The sequence below is a fragment of the Phyllobates terribilis genome, unplaced genomic scaffold (assembly GCF_046119375.1).
Source record: "Phyllobates terribilis strain yellow unplaced genomic scaffold, ASM4611937v1 Scaffold_10__3_contigs__length_209671492, whole genome shotgun sequence".
Lineage (NCBI taxonomy): Eukaryota > Metazoa > Chordata > Amphibia > Anura > Dendrobatidae > Phyllobates > Phyllobates terribilis.
This window is the reverse complement of record NW_027362770.1, coordinates 145667793-145683982: the sequence shown is the minus strand read 5'-3', so window position 1 is coordinate 145683982 and position 16190 is coordinate 145667793. Positions and strand designations below refer to the sequence as shown.

The 16190-nt window shown below is 45.4% G+C and overlaps 1 protein-coding gene across 3 annotated transcripts in view; it reads left to right on the top strand.

Moving 5' to 3' along the window:
- The window catches only part of LOC141164524 (matrix metalloproteinase-21-like), a 73006-nt gene that overhangs the window by 35279 nt on the left and 21537 nt on the right, over nucleotides 1-16190 (top strand). The window contains exon 1 of one of the 3 annotated variants that reach the window (XM_073649885.1): nucleotides 10372-10464. The exons of 1 other annotated variant lie outside the window; for it this stretch is intronic. The gene's annotated coding sequence lies outside the window, so the exon portion shown is untranslated. Of the gene's footprint in view, nucleotides 1-10371; nucleotides 10465-10517; nucleotides 10658-16190 lie in introns of those variants that run through there. One more of the 3 variants, XM_073649883.1, reaches the window with a different exon arrangement.

Below are 16190 nucleotides of genomic sequence, written 5' to 3'. Positions count from 1 at the left end.
AAGACCTTACCGCTAGAGGAAAGAAACCAGTGGCCAGACAAACTACCTGACCTGGTAGATTTGTACAACCACATACCTGTGAGTTCCACCAATTGCACTCCAGCATATCTCATGCAAGCAAGACCCGGAAAGTTGCCCATGGACCTGGAGCTTGGTGTAGTAGAACCCAAAGCAGATATGTCCACTGAGGACTGGGATACGACTCGACAGGAGCAGTACAGGAGAGTACAAGCCTGTGTCGAAGACAGTCTGAATAGGGTAAGAGACAAGCAGGAAGCACAGTACAACAAGAGTGCGCCAGCAGAACCCTTAGCACCTGGAGAAGTTGTGCTAAAAAGAAAAAGAAGAAACCACAAACTTGACGACCAGTGGGAGACAGAACCCTACACTGTGTTGAACTCCAGATTCGATAATAGAAAGACCTGCCTAATTAGTAGAGACGGAGGAAGAACAACTGCGACGGTATCAAGAGACCACCTGAAGTTGTGTCCAGGTCTTTTGAAGCCCCAGGAAGTGGTGCCTCTCATCGTACCGGAGGAGCCTAAAGAAGCAGTGATGCATACTGAATTAGGAGATTTCCCGGCAGATTGGCCTCAACTAGGTGGAGCAGTGATAATACCTGTGATCCCCTTCTACCAACAGCCAGAAGACCCTCCACAGCAAGTAGAACCTCTAAGTGCCCAAGAAGAGCCTGCTCGGAAGAAGGATCCCCGGTTGGAGCAGAGCAAGAAGGCCCAGCCAATGGTACACTTGCCAGTCCCATAGAGAGGTTAAGTCAGTTTTACAATCTACCCACACGTAGAACTGATAGGGTAGCAGATGGTGCTGACACAGATACCATCTACATTCCCGTACTACGCAGATCAACATGTAGCACCAAAGACCAGGCCCCTGTTAGGTTCAGTGAATAAGTAGAAATACCTGTAGTATAAATAGTTGCCCCTGGGGTATGTTATTCTTGTGTGATTTTCAAGTATTTAATTATTGATGTGTTTTGCCTTGCTAATGGACAATTTATGTGACATGGACACTTAGCTTTGCATTTAGTTACCCGTAAGGGTATATATATAAAGGACTCAGTGGCTGAGGACTGTGAGCAGCCCAAAAACTGTACTGTAAATAGTTGCACTGCCTTGTAAATGACCACTGAACAAAAACCCGTTTGGCGTGGCCGAATACGTGGTCCATCACCTGGATCACTTATGCCCTGCAGCCACGCCCAGGGCCTACGTTGAGGGTTTTCGGACGGGTCCCTCATGCTACTTATCTACTTTCGGTGAAAAGGACACCAGGTTACGGGACTTGCTGTAACCTTATTGTTGTTGTTATTATTATAATTGTTATTATTATTGTTGTAACCTTTGTTTTACAAAATGCTTCAGTCCAGGAGTACTGAGTTTTACTAGGGGGGAATGTGGCGCCCCTGCTGCGCATTGGTGCCACAGAACCCAGAAGGGTGCATGGATGTATTTCTCCACAAGAGGCCCTCACTACATCCACACACCTCTACCTTCCACCTCATACCCGCAGAGGGAGCCCTGATAGGGATATATATAGGAGAGGTGGAGCCAGGCAGCTCAGATTAGTCAGTGACTAGATGAGTTACAGTGCAGTTTGCTCTGAAGAGAGAGCAGCACGCAGGCTGCTGTGTGAGGCAAGCTAGGCCTCCAGCAGCCCTGAAGCCTAGTGAGGGCCCCCAGTGTGGTCGACGGCAAGGAGAAAAGGAGAGTGGAACCAAGGGGGCAGAGGAGCATAGGAAGCTCACCCCGTTATATTTACCGGACACCGGGTCTGCGCCTACAGGGACGCCTTATACCCAGTAGGATAACCGGAATCCCAGGAGGACTATAAGTCCCTGGCAAACCTGAAGCTAGACACACACAGGATCAGGAACCACAAAGGCCCCGACGTCCAGGGAAAGTGGTTACCAACCAGAGGTCCTACTTCAGAGCAACAGGTGAAGTAAAAGCAGGACACATAATCTAGGCTCAGTTGCAGGCTGGCCAGGAGCTTACACAGAGACAGACATGGAACAGCAGGCCTTATACAGCTGTACCAGTAAAGGTAATGAAGCAAATCGCCATCGTTCTCTCCCTGCACCACAACGCCCAGCGCAACCTGCCTCGTTTCATACTGCCCTGAGGCCTGCTCCACCTGTGGGGAGCCGGATCATCTATAGCTGCCCTGACACCTATAGCTGCCGTGACGCCACCTGTGCTGTCTGGTGAGGACTGTTGCAGCACTGGTGGTCCTCACCAGACAGCACAGGTGGCGTCACGAACTATTCTATTCATTTTATTTCCCCTCTTTGCACTGACCGCCCTGGGTCACGGACCGGGCCAGCCACCGTGATATTCCCCCCTTGCAAGCAGCCATAAGTCCCAGTTGCCAAGTACCCGACGGCCCAGGGGGCGAGTCATCCCCACACAATAAAAGCACCACAAATGTGCCCTCTAAACAGTAATAATGAGGTCCACTATGCTCCCTAGAAATTAATAGTGTCTCCCTTATGTTATAATGCCTCTTGAGTACCCTCTTGAGGAACAAATGCCTCCTGTGTACCCCCTTCAACTAATAATACCTTGAGTGTCCCCTACAAGTAATACCGCCCCTTTCAAATATTAATACCCACTTAGTGTTCCCTTACAATAATGCCTTCTGAATGTCCCATTCATGTAATAATGCCCCCTGAGTGCCTAGTCAAGTAATAATGCCCCCTTCAAGTAATAATGCCTTGAGTGTCCCCTTCAAGTAATCCCTCCTCAATGCCTTGAGGGTCCCTCCTCTTGCATTTTGGCTTCAAATAATAATGCCCTCTTCCTTCAAGTATTAATACCCAATAAGTGTTCACTTATAATAGTAATGCCTTCAGAGTGCCCCCTTCATGTAATAATGTCCCCTGAGTACCCAGTCCAGTAATAATGCCCACATCAAGTAATAATGTCCCCTTCATGTATTAATACTCACTAAGTGTTCCCTTAAAGTAATAATGCCCTCAGAGTGCCCAGTTAAGTAAAATGCCCTCAGAGTGCCCCCTCCAAGTAATACTACCCTCTATGCACCCAGTTAAGTAATAATACCCTCTTCAAGAAATAATGTCCACTTCAAGTAATAATGCCACGAGTGTCCCCTTCAAGTAATATTGCCCACTTCTAGTGTTAATACTCACTAAGTGTTCCTTTAAAGTAATAATGCCCTCAATGTGCCCACTTGAGTAAAAATGCCCCTAGAGTGCCTGAGGCTCCTCGCTCTACCACAGGATCGATCTCTAATGGTGCCATTTTGACACCGATATAATTCAAATTATCCAGTAATGGAACTTTCTGCCCCTTGCAATTTTTCTCCCGGGGCAACTGCCCTTGTAGCCCCCCACTCTACGCCACTGCAGGGTAGCTATATGTTTTTCCATCCCCTGTGCCACGTATTGTTTCTAACAAGCGTATCTCTGATTTACATATCACATAGATCTCGTTTCATAGAGTAAGTCAGCCCCGTCTTCTAGCAGTCAGACATTATTTCTCAAAGTAATGACCCAGAACTAATGACGAGGACATTGCTAAGGAAGAATGTCATTGCACGGCCGAGCACGCATCTTCGATAAAATGCACCAGTTGCGCACACGTCATGGCACTTACATTTACATAAGAGTTACACATAAGGATTTGCTTCATTTGTTGGAATGGATTATTTAGCTCAGTTTCTGTTCATCTCACCGACAGACCACGTCCTATCCTAACGAGGACCAGATTCAGGGACTCTCTATTAGTAGGACTTGCCTCTCATATATGGTACATAGCAGTCTCCTGGAAACATTGGTGACATTTGAAGACCTTTTTGAAGAGTCAAGGCATCGGTGAGTTGGTTGGTTTTGTACCGACACCATGGTATAGTAGCTGGGTCACAACTGGTAGTGAGGGTGATCAATGAATGGAACAGGCGGCCATGAGAGGTGGTGAGTTCTCCTTCAATGGAAGTCATCAAACAGAAGCTGGAGAGATATCTGTCTGAGATGGTTTAGTGAATCCTGCATTGAGCAGGGGGTTGGACACGATGACCCTGGAGGTCCCTTCTAACTCTAACATTCTATTATTCTGTGGTACTTGCAGATCTCTACAGGTGTCCTAGGTCCTCAACTTGGGTTGTATGTACCTGTGTCCGATTTTCTCTCCTGAACCAAGCACAAACTGGTAGTAGAGCTGATGTGACCCAAGACCAAGGTTGATAGCTCAAGATCTACTGAACAACCCCATAAGTCCTATCCAACAGTGACTTATTACTTGAATCCTTCTGTCCGTAGGTGGTCTAAAGGGATTCCGGACTTTCAGACAAATTATCACTCAGAATAAAAATGTATTGAGTGCCAAGAAAAGTATATTATCCCAAAAGCTTATTCCAATAATTCACCTCCCTCAGCACATCTGAGTTCATCCAGCTTGGCCGCAAAACAATAGTATTAACCTACATTTACCATTTATCCTATAATATACGTCAAGCACACAAAGGGAGTATTCGAATATACGCAGAAGCTATCCAGTCATGTCAACCACACTATAATAATTCATTTAAAAAAAAAATCATTCTTCAGAAAAAAAATAAACACAACAGAAATTTCTTGGAAATATAGAATATGGCTCACGCGTTTCGCTATCAAAGTTTTTGGCATCATTAAATAAATATCTACCAGGGAGTGTGGATTCCATAGTATAATATAACTGCTTGAGTTTGACCCCCACCTTCCCCTCCATAGTGCTGCCCTTGTGCAGATCACAAAGTATTCCTAGATTTAACTTCCAAAATCACCTGCTGGTCCATTATTCTTAGGGGCGATAAAAAAAGTATCTAATGGGTCAATTGGAGGAGAAGTAAGGACACTTGTGGTAATCCTAGGAGTCTTTCACAAGTTACCAGAGATTGTCCACCCTTGAGGACAATTCATTTTTTCTTACTTACATGAACATTTTTGGTTAAAAATAATTTTTGCAATTGAGTTTTGTTAAAAATGTTGCAGCCTTCTATAGCCGATGTGTTGTACTGTCTAAAGGAAGATATAATCACCTCCTGGCACTTACCAGGATCGAGTGCTGATTATATTTCCTAAATCCACTTGATCTTAGAAAATAATACAAACTATATAAATCATATATTTTCATCTCTATTTACTAGAAACCAGGATTGGTAACTACTCTGAATTTCTATTAAATTCAAGCAAAGATCAGGTAGCTGAATGCACCACAAAACCCCCAGCACTGGATGATGCATGTTCGATTGGGACCATGTGACGCGCCCCCTGGGCCGTGGGGGGTACCCGGAGCCGGGCCTGTAGACGCTGGGGGTTGTAGTCACCGTGGCGGTGACCCAGTCCGTGACCCAGGGCGGTCAAACCAGGGTAGTCTATGGGTGTCTGTTATATATAGTCCGACTACGACACCTGTGGGATGCAGTTATTGGGAACCGCCGCTGCGGAGCAGTCCACTGAAGCTGATGGTGTGTGCAGCAAGGTGATGTGACTCCCCACAGGAAGAGTGGAGCTTCAGGGCAGCGTGTATGGATGATGGTGGTTATGATGCAGGTAGTCAGTAATGACACGGAGTCAGATAGTGCAGTCCCAGGTCTTTTACTCACGATTGTAGCAGTTCCAGATACAGGGCCAGTGTAAGGGCCCACGGCGTCCTGTGTTCACGCAGTGAGGGGCTTGGCCGACCCTCAGGTAACTCCGGAGCATATTACAGGACCCCCTTCTGTGTGTCCTCTCTCTGGCCTGCTCCCTGCACCTCACACCCAGCAGCACTTCTATCCCGTGTCCTCGGGCCTTGGCGGGCGACGTGTGTTCCGTCCCCTGGGTCCTATGCGGCCACCTTCTTAGTGCACTGGTGTGGACTTGTGGCCTGCAGTACTTGAAATGCTGCAGCCTCCGGTTTCCTAGTTGGGCCTTGTAGCTCTGTGCTAGTTGGGGGACCGGTTCCCCTTTTCTGGCCTGACCCCCCTACTCTTCTAGTAGCGGCGGGCGTACGGGTGGCTTGCTGCACGGCCCGTACCCCTAGGGTCCCTTTGGTTCCCGGAGCCTTCCTGCTCCCTCTGCTCTCTTCTCCTTCCAGGCTCAGGCCTCCTGACTAGGCCCGCCTGTGGAGCAGAGCTCATGCAGAGCCTCTGCTCCCTGTCACTTCTGCTCAGCCTGAACTGAACTACTCCTCTACTCCCTGCACTAAGATGGTTCCTCCCTCTTATACTCCTACTCCAGTGCTCCCAGGAACTATGTCCTCCACCCATCCACTACATAGTGACCCCTCTCTACGTGGTTCCTCCACACTCCAGCCAGGGATCAGGGACTGTGCTCTCCCGTAGGAGCAATCTCGCCCTGTCCCCTGGAAATGTGGTGTAGTGGATGTAGTGTTAGGGTCCTGAGCCATACTCCTTCCTTACCTGAGAGTGAGGTACCACATCTCTGGATGACATGCAATAACTCTGTGGCGACCGAACCCTCAGGGGCGCCACATATGTCTTAAACGTAAATATTTCTATGTCCGTACTCGATTCTGGAATTATTTTACTGGCTAAGGGTCACAAACTTTCAAAGTCATTCTTCAAGCTTGGAGCAGAATCAGGAAATACATAGACAGTCACAATTAAAGGGGAAATTTCACTGTGTTTTTTAGAATTTAATCTAAGTATCTTCTCCAATTGCCAAGTCTCCACTGATTCTGTAAGAGTTTTTCTTTTGTGCCCCTCCGTTCCAAAGTTACGCCCCCCGGTAATAAAGATGCAAAATTACCCTTCAACCAACTGAATGTATACCACAAAACTTCTCTGTGGGCGGTGCCGTGTTTTGATTGGGTAGCAGCATTAGAGGAGCAAAAACAAACGCCCACAGAGAAGTTCTGTGGTACGCGCCCAGTTAGTTGAAGGGAAAATTTACATCTTTACTTCCGGGGGCAAAGTTTGGAACGGAGGGTCACAGAAGAAAAATAAAAACTGTTCCAGAATCAGTGGAGCAGCGGCAACTTGATGGTGTACTCAGTATAAATTTAAAAAATACGGTGACAGGTTCCCCTTAGTGGGTTTCTCTAGGTACTACTTGACTCTGTTCCAAGCCTGAAGAAGGACTTTGTCCTAAACGTTACTAATGATATCTTAAGAAACTTTTATGATATAAATAAAGGTCTACCATTATTGCATATAGTTCTGAAGTTTGGTTCCCTCTCTGTTTTGATAAAATATTTCCTTAGTAGAATTTCTATGGCCAGAAGGATACCACTGATGACGATATCACCATACAGTAGAGCTTATGCTGCATGCATGTATCACCACTTGCTCAGGGTAGGTTAGAGGGACATCACGTTATACCTCTTTCTTATCAAGTCTGCATAATAAGAGTATATTCCTGACAGATTTGTTGAAAAAATGTCTGAAAATCAGTTCCATACATCTGGATGGGGTTATGTTTGCAGGATGCACATGGATTTCTGATTGGGACCACCACAACAATTTCTGCATCCAATCTACCAAGTGTGAAAATACCATTAAGGTGACTGTTAGAGTGTCTTTCGTTGACATGACTTCTTCCTAAATTTTTAGATTTTTGGACTTCTGATGGTCAGTCCTTTTGGAGACATTCAGTTTAAAAATTGTTTGAGTAAGGGGTTTGTATAAAATTAGTCAATGTGTTTCCGGAAGCACTCATGTTCATAGGTTCGGTCTGGTATTGTAGAACAGAACTATTACAGGGGTTATCCCACCAACAATTTTTATCTCCTAACTACAGGATCTGACCTGTGAACCCCCTCCTGTTCCCTTGAATGGACATCCTGTGTCACAAAAGTAAATGGGAGCAGTAGTGAATATGCGTGACCCCAACTCCATTCACTTCTGTAGGTCTGTAGGAGAGGTAGCACTCCTGCGTGATTCATCAACTGTAAGGATCACTACTGCTTCATTCACAAGGGTAACACAGGACCCCTGTGATCATACATTTGTTATCCATCATGTTAATAGGTGATAAATGTTGGTGTAAGGATAATTCATTAACTTGAATTTGGCTTTGCTGCAATACTATGTTTCACCAATGAGCAAGATTGCCAATGTCCCTTTTTCCATTATCCAACAATCTATTTTAGTTGTGATTTCTTCCCTGCTGTATTTGCCATTGGTTTCCCTGTAATATACAGTACACTACATGGACAAAAGTATCGGTACATCCACATATTACACTACAGAAGCTTTTATGACTTCTCATTCCACGTCCATAGACATCAATATGGAGTCAGTCCTTTTACACTTATAACAAATTTCACTCCTCTTGGAAGACTTTCTACAAGAGTTTGCAGGTGTCTGTGGGAATTTTTGCCCCTTTATCCAGGAGAGGATGAGAGGAGAGGTCGGGCTCACAATCTACATTCTAGATCATCCCAAAGATGTTCGATGGGGTTGAGGTCCGGGCTTAGGTGCGGCCGCTCATGTTCTTCCCACCAAACTCCTCCAACCATTTCTTTATGGACCTTATGCATTGGGCACAGTCATAGGGAACAAAAAATGGGCCTTCTCCAAACTGTTTCCACAAAGTTGGACGCTACAATTGTCTTAAATGTCCTTTAAGCTGAAGTACACCGGGGGTGAGGGGCCAGATGTTATACACCGGGGAGGTGAGGGGACAGGTGTTATACAACCGGGGTGCGAGGGGACAGATGTTATACCCCGGTGAGGGGCGAGGGGCTGGATGTTATACACGAGGAGTGAAGAGACAGATGTTATACAATGGGGGTGAGGGGCTGGTTGTTATATACCGGGGGGTGAGGTTACAGATGTTATACACCGGGGGATGAGGGGACAGATGTTATACACCGGGAGCGAGGGGACAGATGTTATACCCCGGGAAGAGGCAAGGTGACAGATGTTATACCCCAGGAAGAGGCGAGGGGCTGGATGTTATACACCGGGAGCAAGGGGACAGATGTTATACAATGGGGGGCGAGGGGCCGGTTGTTATACACCGGGGGGTGAGGGGACAGATGTTATATACTGGGAGCGAGGGGACAGATGTTATACACCGGGGGCGAGGAGCCAGATGTTATACACCAGGGGCGAGGGGACAGATGTTATACACCGGGGGCGAGAGAATAGATGTTATATACCGGGGGCGAGGGGACAGATGTTATACATCGGGAGGACAGATGTTATACACCGGGGAGGGGCAAGAGGCTGGATGTTATACACCGGGGGCAAGTGGCCAGATGTTATACACCGGGGGGCGAGGGGACAGATGTTATACACCGGAGGGTGAGGGAACAGATGTTATACACCGGGAGCAAGGAGCCGGATGTTATACACCGGGGGCAAGTGGCCAGATATTATACATCGGGGGCGAGGAGCCAGATGTTATATACCGGGGGCGAGGGGCCAGATGTTATTCACCGGAGGCGAGGGGACAGATGTTATACATCAAAGAGACAGATGTTATACACCGGGGAGGGGCAAGAGGCTGGATGTTATACACATGGGGGGTGAGGGAGCAGATGTTATACATCGGGGGGGTCAGGGGACAGATGTTATACACCGGGGGCGAGGGGACAGATGTTGTACACCGGGGGCAAGGGGACAGATGTTATACACCGGGGGGCGAGGTGACAGATGTTATACCCCGGGAAGGGGCGAGGGGCTGGATGTTATACACCGAGAGCGAGGGGACAGATGTTATACAATGGGGGGCGAGGGGCTGGTTGTTATACACTGGGGGGTGAGGGGACAGATGTTATACACCGGTGGGTGAGGGGACAGATGTTATACACCGGGGCCAGGGCCAGATCTTATACACCGGGGGCAAGGGGCCAGATATTATACATCGAGGACGAGGAGCCAGATGTTATACACCGGGGGCGAGGGGACAGATATTATACACCGAGGGGACAGATGTTGTACGCCGGGGGCGAGGGGACAGATGTTATACACCGAGGGGACAGATGTTATACACCGGGGGCGAGAGGACAGATGTTATACACCGGGGGGCGAGGGGACAGATGTTATACATCGAAGAGACAGATGTTATATACCGGAGAGGGGCAAGAGGCTTGATGTTATACACCCGGGGGGTGAGGGAACAGATGTTATACACCGGGGGTGAGGTGCTGGATGTTATACACCGGGAGCGAGGGGACAGATGTTATACACCGGGGGCGAGGGGCCAGATATTATACTGAGTGAAAAAACAGAATTTAATGATTAAGAGCTGCTATACACCAATACTTTTGTCCATGTAATGTATCTACTCTTTAGTCTAGTAAGACTCACTGGTCCATGCCATCAGTTCACATAGGATAAGAATGAGGTCACGGTGGACATTGTCCTATTCCCATCATTGCAGGTTAATATTTCCAAGTAGTTGACATTATGAGTGATCAGTCCAGAGATCCTGGTAGCTGATGTCTGAAAACAGCCAGGACCATCCAGCTGTAGACAAGTAGCCTGAGTGCAGAGGTACATAATTAGGTTTTTTGGCATTCCTTGCCCCATTCATTATAAGCTAACAGCTTGTATGACAGCTCAGATGAAAGTTGCTGATTTATGCCTGGGCGGGATCATACACATCCCTGCTCTGACCGTGTTAAAGAAGACCAGTTAGTGGGCTGCAGACTAACATCCGACACTTACACAAGGAGAATCTCTGCAAGTGAGTACAACCTGACCCATCCGAAATGAGTCTGAAGCTTGACCGGTCTATGCTATCCCAATGCTAGTCCTCATCCAGCTTTTCTTCTAAGATCTATAAAGAAAACGCTGAGCATCTTGAGTAACTATAATTTTGAGTTTTACTTTACTTATATGATATAGTTGGTAACTTTATATTTATTTATTTTCTTTTTTTGTTATTAGTATCTATGGACTGTGTATGTTGTTTTTTTTTAATCAACAGACTATATTGCATATTTACAGGGATTTTTCCTTAAGATAGATCACACTTGCAGATTTTAGGCTGAAGCCAAAAAAAGTTTTTAAGTGTATAAAAGAAAGACTGATAGGTCTGTGATTGGCAAAAAAATAGGGTAGAACCAGCCTGAAAAGTCAAAAAAGTGTCAGCTGGATCAGAGAATAAGCTGGGCCTGTTCCCACTGTTACTGCAGAATAGATTGAGACTGAGATTCAACTTTTCAGACCCCCACCAGCTTTTTGCCAGTTTTTTTTAATGTCCATTTATATCTCTTCTAGGGTTTATGCCATGATTGGGTGCTAATTCAATTATTTTATTAAGAGTGTTTGTTTTAGGGATATTTCCAACTTGACAAGTTATCACCACTCTACATATTGCTAATCGTTGGGGGTCCGACCTTTGAAGTCTCCCTTGAGGATGTGGCTCTGAAATGCTCATTTAGAATAAAAGAGTGACCACGACGCGCGTCACCGGTCCATTCATTTCTATAGGACTGCCCAAGTATGACAGACAATCACATAGACTATGAATGAAGAGGTGGCGCCTGTGACCTCAATTCTAACCGGGTATTTCTGTGCCACGTTCTCGGAACAATCGGCGATCAGCAAGACACAGATAGGTGATAATTGTCAATCTTGGAAACAATCCTTTAAGTCTATATTTACTTATTGGTTTATTTGTTTTGCATTGTGATAATATTATGTATAGCATGCATAAATCATGAATTGTGCATTTTAAATTTCACTTAAAGAGATTTACACTAAAGGGGTTTTCCAAAAAAAAGCAAGGTACTTGGGGAAAAATCCTAAGAACGTGGCTCTGGAATCCCGAGTCCTGCCTTGAATGGAGCAAAGTTGCATATGCTTGACCTGTGCTCCATTCATTGTCTATAGGACTGACGGAGAAAGCCAAGTACAGCGTTGCCTATTTCCAGCAGTCCCATAGTCAATGAATGGAGCGGAGGGAGAGCATTCCCAGCTTTGCTCCAATCTCTGGGTTCCCGGATAACTTTTGGGTCTCCGCTGTTAAATAGGGAATAACTTGCAATTTTGAGAAAAACTCCTTTAAAGGATTAGTCTAGTTTGGATTTTTCCTACCCATTTGAAAGGCCCATTGACAATATACTGATTAAACGGGGTATTACTACTAGAAGCTTTGATCACATCCTATTGTCAATGCCAGGGAAGGTAGACGGATGGTCCTTATTGAAATTAAAGGGAATCTGTCAGTAGGATCAACCCCCCCTAAGCTGTCCATATGGTCATGTAGCTGATAGAAAGCTGAATAAAATGATACCTTGATATCTGTGATCCGATGTGTTATTCCAGAGAAATCCATGTCTTCCTTAAAATGTAAATGAGCTGTTAAGATCTATGGGCTGGACATAGATCTTCCCTGAGATCTGCCTCCAGAGATTATTTTAAAAGAAAGGGGGAGTTACCAGTGTGAGACATGTAATGGCTGACAGTCTGCTCTCCTGATCTACATATCTCACACTAGTAACACCCCCTTTCATTTAAAATAGGCTCTGGATTTTCGGGGAGATCTATGTGCGGCCCATAGATCTTAACAGCTCATTTACATATTAAGAAAAACATGGATTTCTCTGGAATAAGACATCGGATCGCAGAAATCAAGGTATCATTTTATTCAGCTTTCTATGACCTACATATCCATATAGACGACTTAGGAGGGTTTATCCTACTGAGATACCCTTTAAGCATCACAGCAGCCAATTAAATCATGCTGTTTTCAGTGGTTCTCCACTCTAATAGAGTCCTCATCGACCTTCACTAGTGTATTCCTAAAGGCAGCAAACATCTAAATCAAGGATCGGCAACCTTTGGTAATCCAGCTCCTGTAAAACTACAAATCCCAACTTGTGCTGACAGTCTGTGGCTGTCAGGGAATGTTGGGAGCAGTAGTTTCATCACAGCTGGAGTACCGAAGGTCCAATTAACATTAAAGTTGTTAGAACCCTCCTGTTTGTTTTTTCCATCTTGTGTTTTGCGGTCACGTGACCACCTGCCTTTATATTCCAGCTCCGCCCTTTTGGCTGTGCTGGACTTCAGTGTTGTTTGACTGTTTTTCTAGCCAGGTGCTTTGGTGCCTTTCTCTGTCAGTTCGCTTGGTCCTTCTGGGACCTCTAGTACCTTTTTGTCAGTTTGTCTTTTTGTGTTCTGCAACAACTTCTCTGTTCAGGAGGTGTCCCATTTTTGTTTGAGTCCTTAGTTCTTTTAGGGACCCCTCCCCTTATGCTATAGGTCTTCGTTCAGACCAGCCGAGGACAAAGGCGGGTCTGTTCGCTAGGAACAGGCAGCCCGCTACATCGTAGGGATTCAGCTTAGTCTTACTGTAGGGATAGCTTTCCCCTATCTTTCCTTAGTACATGTTGCAGATCATAACAAAAGTATCTAATACTATTGGATTTTTATTCATTCTGTATTCATTAACTGAGCTACACAATGATCTAAGCCGATGAGACACACAAGTAGTTACAGAAGTTCAGCATTATACTATACAAAAACACAACAGGAATAACAGATATGCAAACAGCAGCTTGCTGACAGTTTCCATATCCATAGTTTCTACTTTTTTCAACTTTTCTTTAAAACATAAGTAAAACAAGTGAAAAGACTTTAAGGAAAGGGTCTCTTCATTAGGAAACACTTGTCATGGAGGGTTGACTCAGATGTTTGCAGGAAGGGTTATCTAAAAACAATGTGGCAAAAAGTATAAAAATGGTGGGAGAAGGGAGCAATGTGTCTGGATATTATCACAAAGTGAGACATCTTGTTTAAAATAGAAGATAAAAGTACAAAAGAAAATTGTCATAATCATTTATCATTCAGCACATTATGGACAGGTACGAAGAATGGCTGGAATTTAGCAGAAGCTACCTAAAATCCTTCATTATGGTGCTGAATGCACATGTTTTAATGTTCTGCACACTTCAAAGCCTAATATCCAAGAACAATGATGCCAACTGAATGCAGCCCTGATGTCTCTGATAGGTCCAGAAGGGAAATACCTAGATAAATACCTAGCAATCATCCATAGTAGTCTGTAGCACTATTCTTGCTGCCAAAAGTACCAGGAATCACCATCACAGTAAGAATACATCACCATAACCACTATCAGTACATGAATACATCACCAGAAACCCCTATCAGTACATAATCACAACATCACCACCACACAGTCTGCCGTTATAAACTATAACTTCGAAACCTTCCACTATTATGAACCTTAGCCTCCACACCATCCGCTGTTATGAATTATGGCCTTCACACCATCCCTCTTATGAACTCTGTCCTCCACACTTTCTTCCCTTTTGAACTATAATCTCCACACTGTCCTTCCTTATGTTCTATAACTTAAACAGTGTCTGCCCTTTCGAACAATAATCTTCATGCCGTCCACCCTTATGATTTATAGCCTTCACACTGTCCGCCCTTATGAACTATAACCTCCACAGTCTGTCCTTTTGAACTGTAATCTCCACACTGTCCTCCCTTATGGACTATAACTGTCACATTGTCCTCCTTTATGAACTATAACCTCCACATCATATGCCCTTATGAACTATAACCGTAGCATTATACTCTTTTATGAACTATAACCTCCACACTACTCTCCCTTATAAACTATAACCATACTGTTCTTCTTTATAATTTAGAACCTCCACACTATCCTTCTTTATGTACTATCTTGGCCACACAGCCTGACCTTATGAACTGTAACTGCCAAACTGCCCACCCTTATGAATTATAACCTCCATACTGTCCTCTCATATGAACTATGATAAAATATTATCACCCCTTAGGACTTATAACCTCCACTCTGTCACCCCTTCTGAAATATAAGCCACCACACTGTCCCCACTTAATGCTGTCCTCTCTCTACTTTTTCCCTAAAAGCTGTCCCTATCTCCATATTGCCCCTCACGTTGGCCTGTCCAGTCTGTTCCCATCTTCAGTGTGTCCCCTCACACTACCCCCTCTCTATACTCTGTTCCCTCTCTATACTACCCCTCCTTTAAACTGTGCCTCATTTCTATACTTCCCTCTCACTATACTGTGCCCCTCTCTATATTACCCCATTTCTATACTGTGCCTCCTTGCTATACTGTTCCCTGTGTATGCTATGCCTCTTCTCTATACTTGCCCTCTTTATACTGCCCCTCTCTATACTGTGCTCCCTTCCTATATTATCCCCTTTCTATACTGTCCTCCTCACAATGCCCCTCTCTATACTGCCCTACCTCTATACTGTCTCCCCACACTATGCCTCTCTACACTGTGCCCCCTCTTTTTACCGCTCCCTCCCTATTCATTCTTTGCTACCCCTCTTTATACTGTGCTCTTTCTCAATACTGCTCCTCCCTACAATGTCCCCTTTCTATATTGTGCCCTCACCACCCCCCCGCCCCCCTTACTTATAGTAAATGTCCATTGAATCTTCACCTCCATAGAGCGCTCCGCTCACCTTTCTCGCTGTCTTCACCTCCTCTGCGGCGTTGTGGTGACGTCAGTACCTGATGAGGTGATCATGTCCGCAGGTTGGGGAGGAGACCTGATTAGTGCTCTTCTGCCGCTGTAGTGCCGGAGTGCCGCTCATATCTTTAATGGTATTTGCATCTGAAAGATGCAAATGCAATTTAATGCATATAGCAAGTAAGTAGCTGAATCTCATGGCAGAAGTTAGCACTCAGTGATCATATTCCTAATCTCTATGTAGTGCTCACTGAGTGTTGTCTAGCCTGGGAAAGAGACTACATAAGCAGGCAGTAACTGCTCCCCAGTTTCCTTACCCTTATCTGGGGCCCAACCGGTTGCTGCTAGATGGCAGTAGCTTTAAATGGAACTTATCAGTCGATTCATGCTGCCCAAACCACAGGCAACATGACAGAGCCAGGCTGAACGATTGCAGCCAGTTACATTTTGTGTCTGAAACACTCCAGTGTTTCGGAGGAAATGTAGTTTGAAGGTCTATGGACCATGGGCAGAGACAATACTAGTCCGGTGCGGCCCTGGGACAGCTTTTCCCAGCACCACTTCAGATGATTGGCAGCTCACTGCCATGTGTTAATGAGAGACCTGTCAATGAACTGCAACCACACTGGGACTGGGAAAACCTGGCTGGGTGCTACACCTGACTAGTCTCGTCTCTACTGATGGTCCCCAGACGAATCTTCAAACTATGTTTTCTCGAAAACGCTTGAGTTCTTCAGAATAAAACATATGACTGCAATCGAGTAACCAGGCTCTGCTTC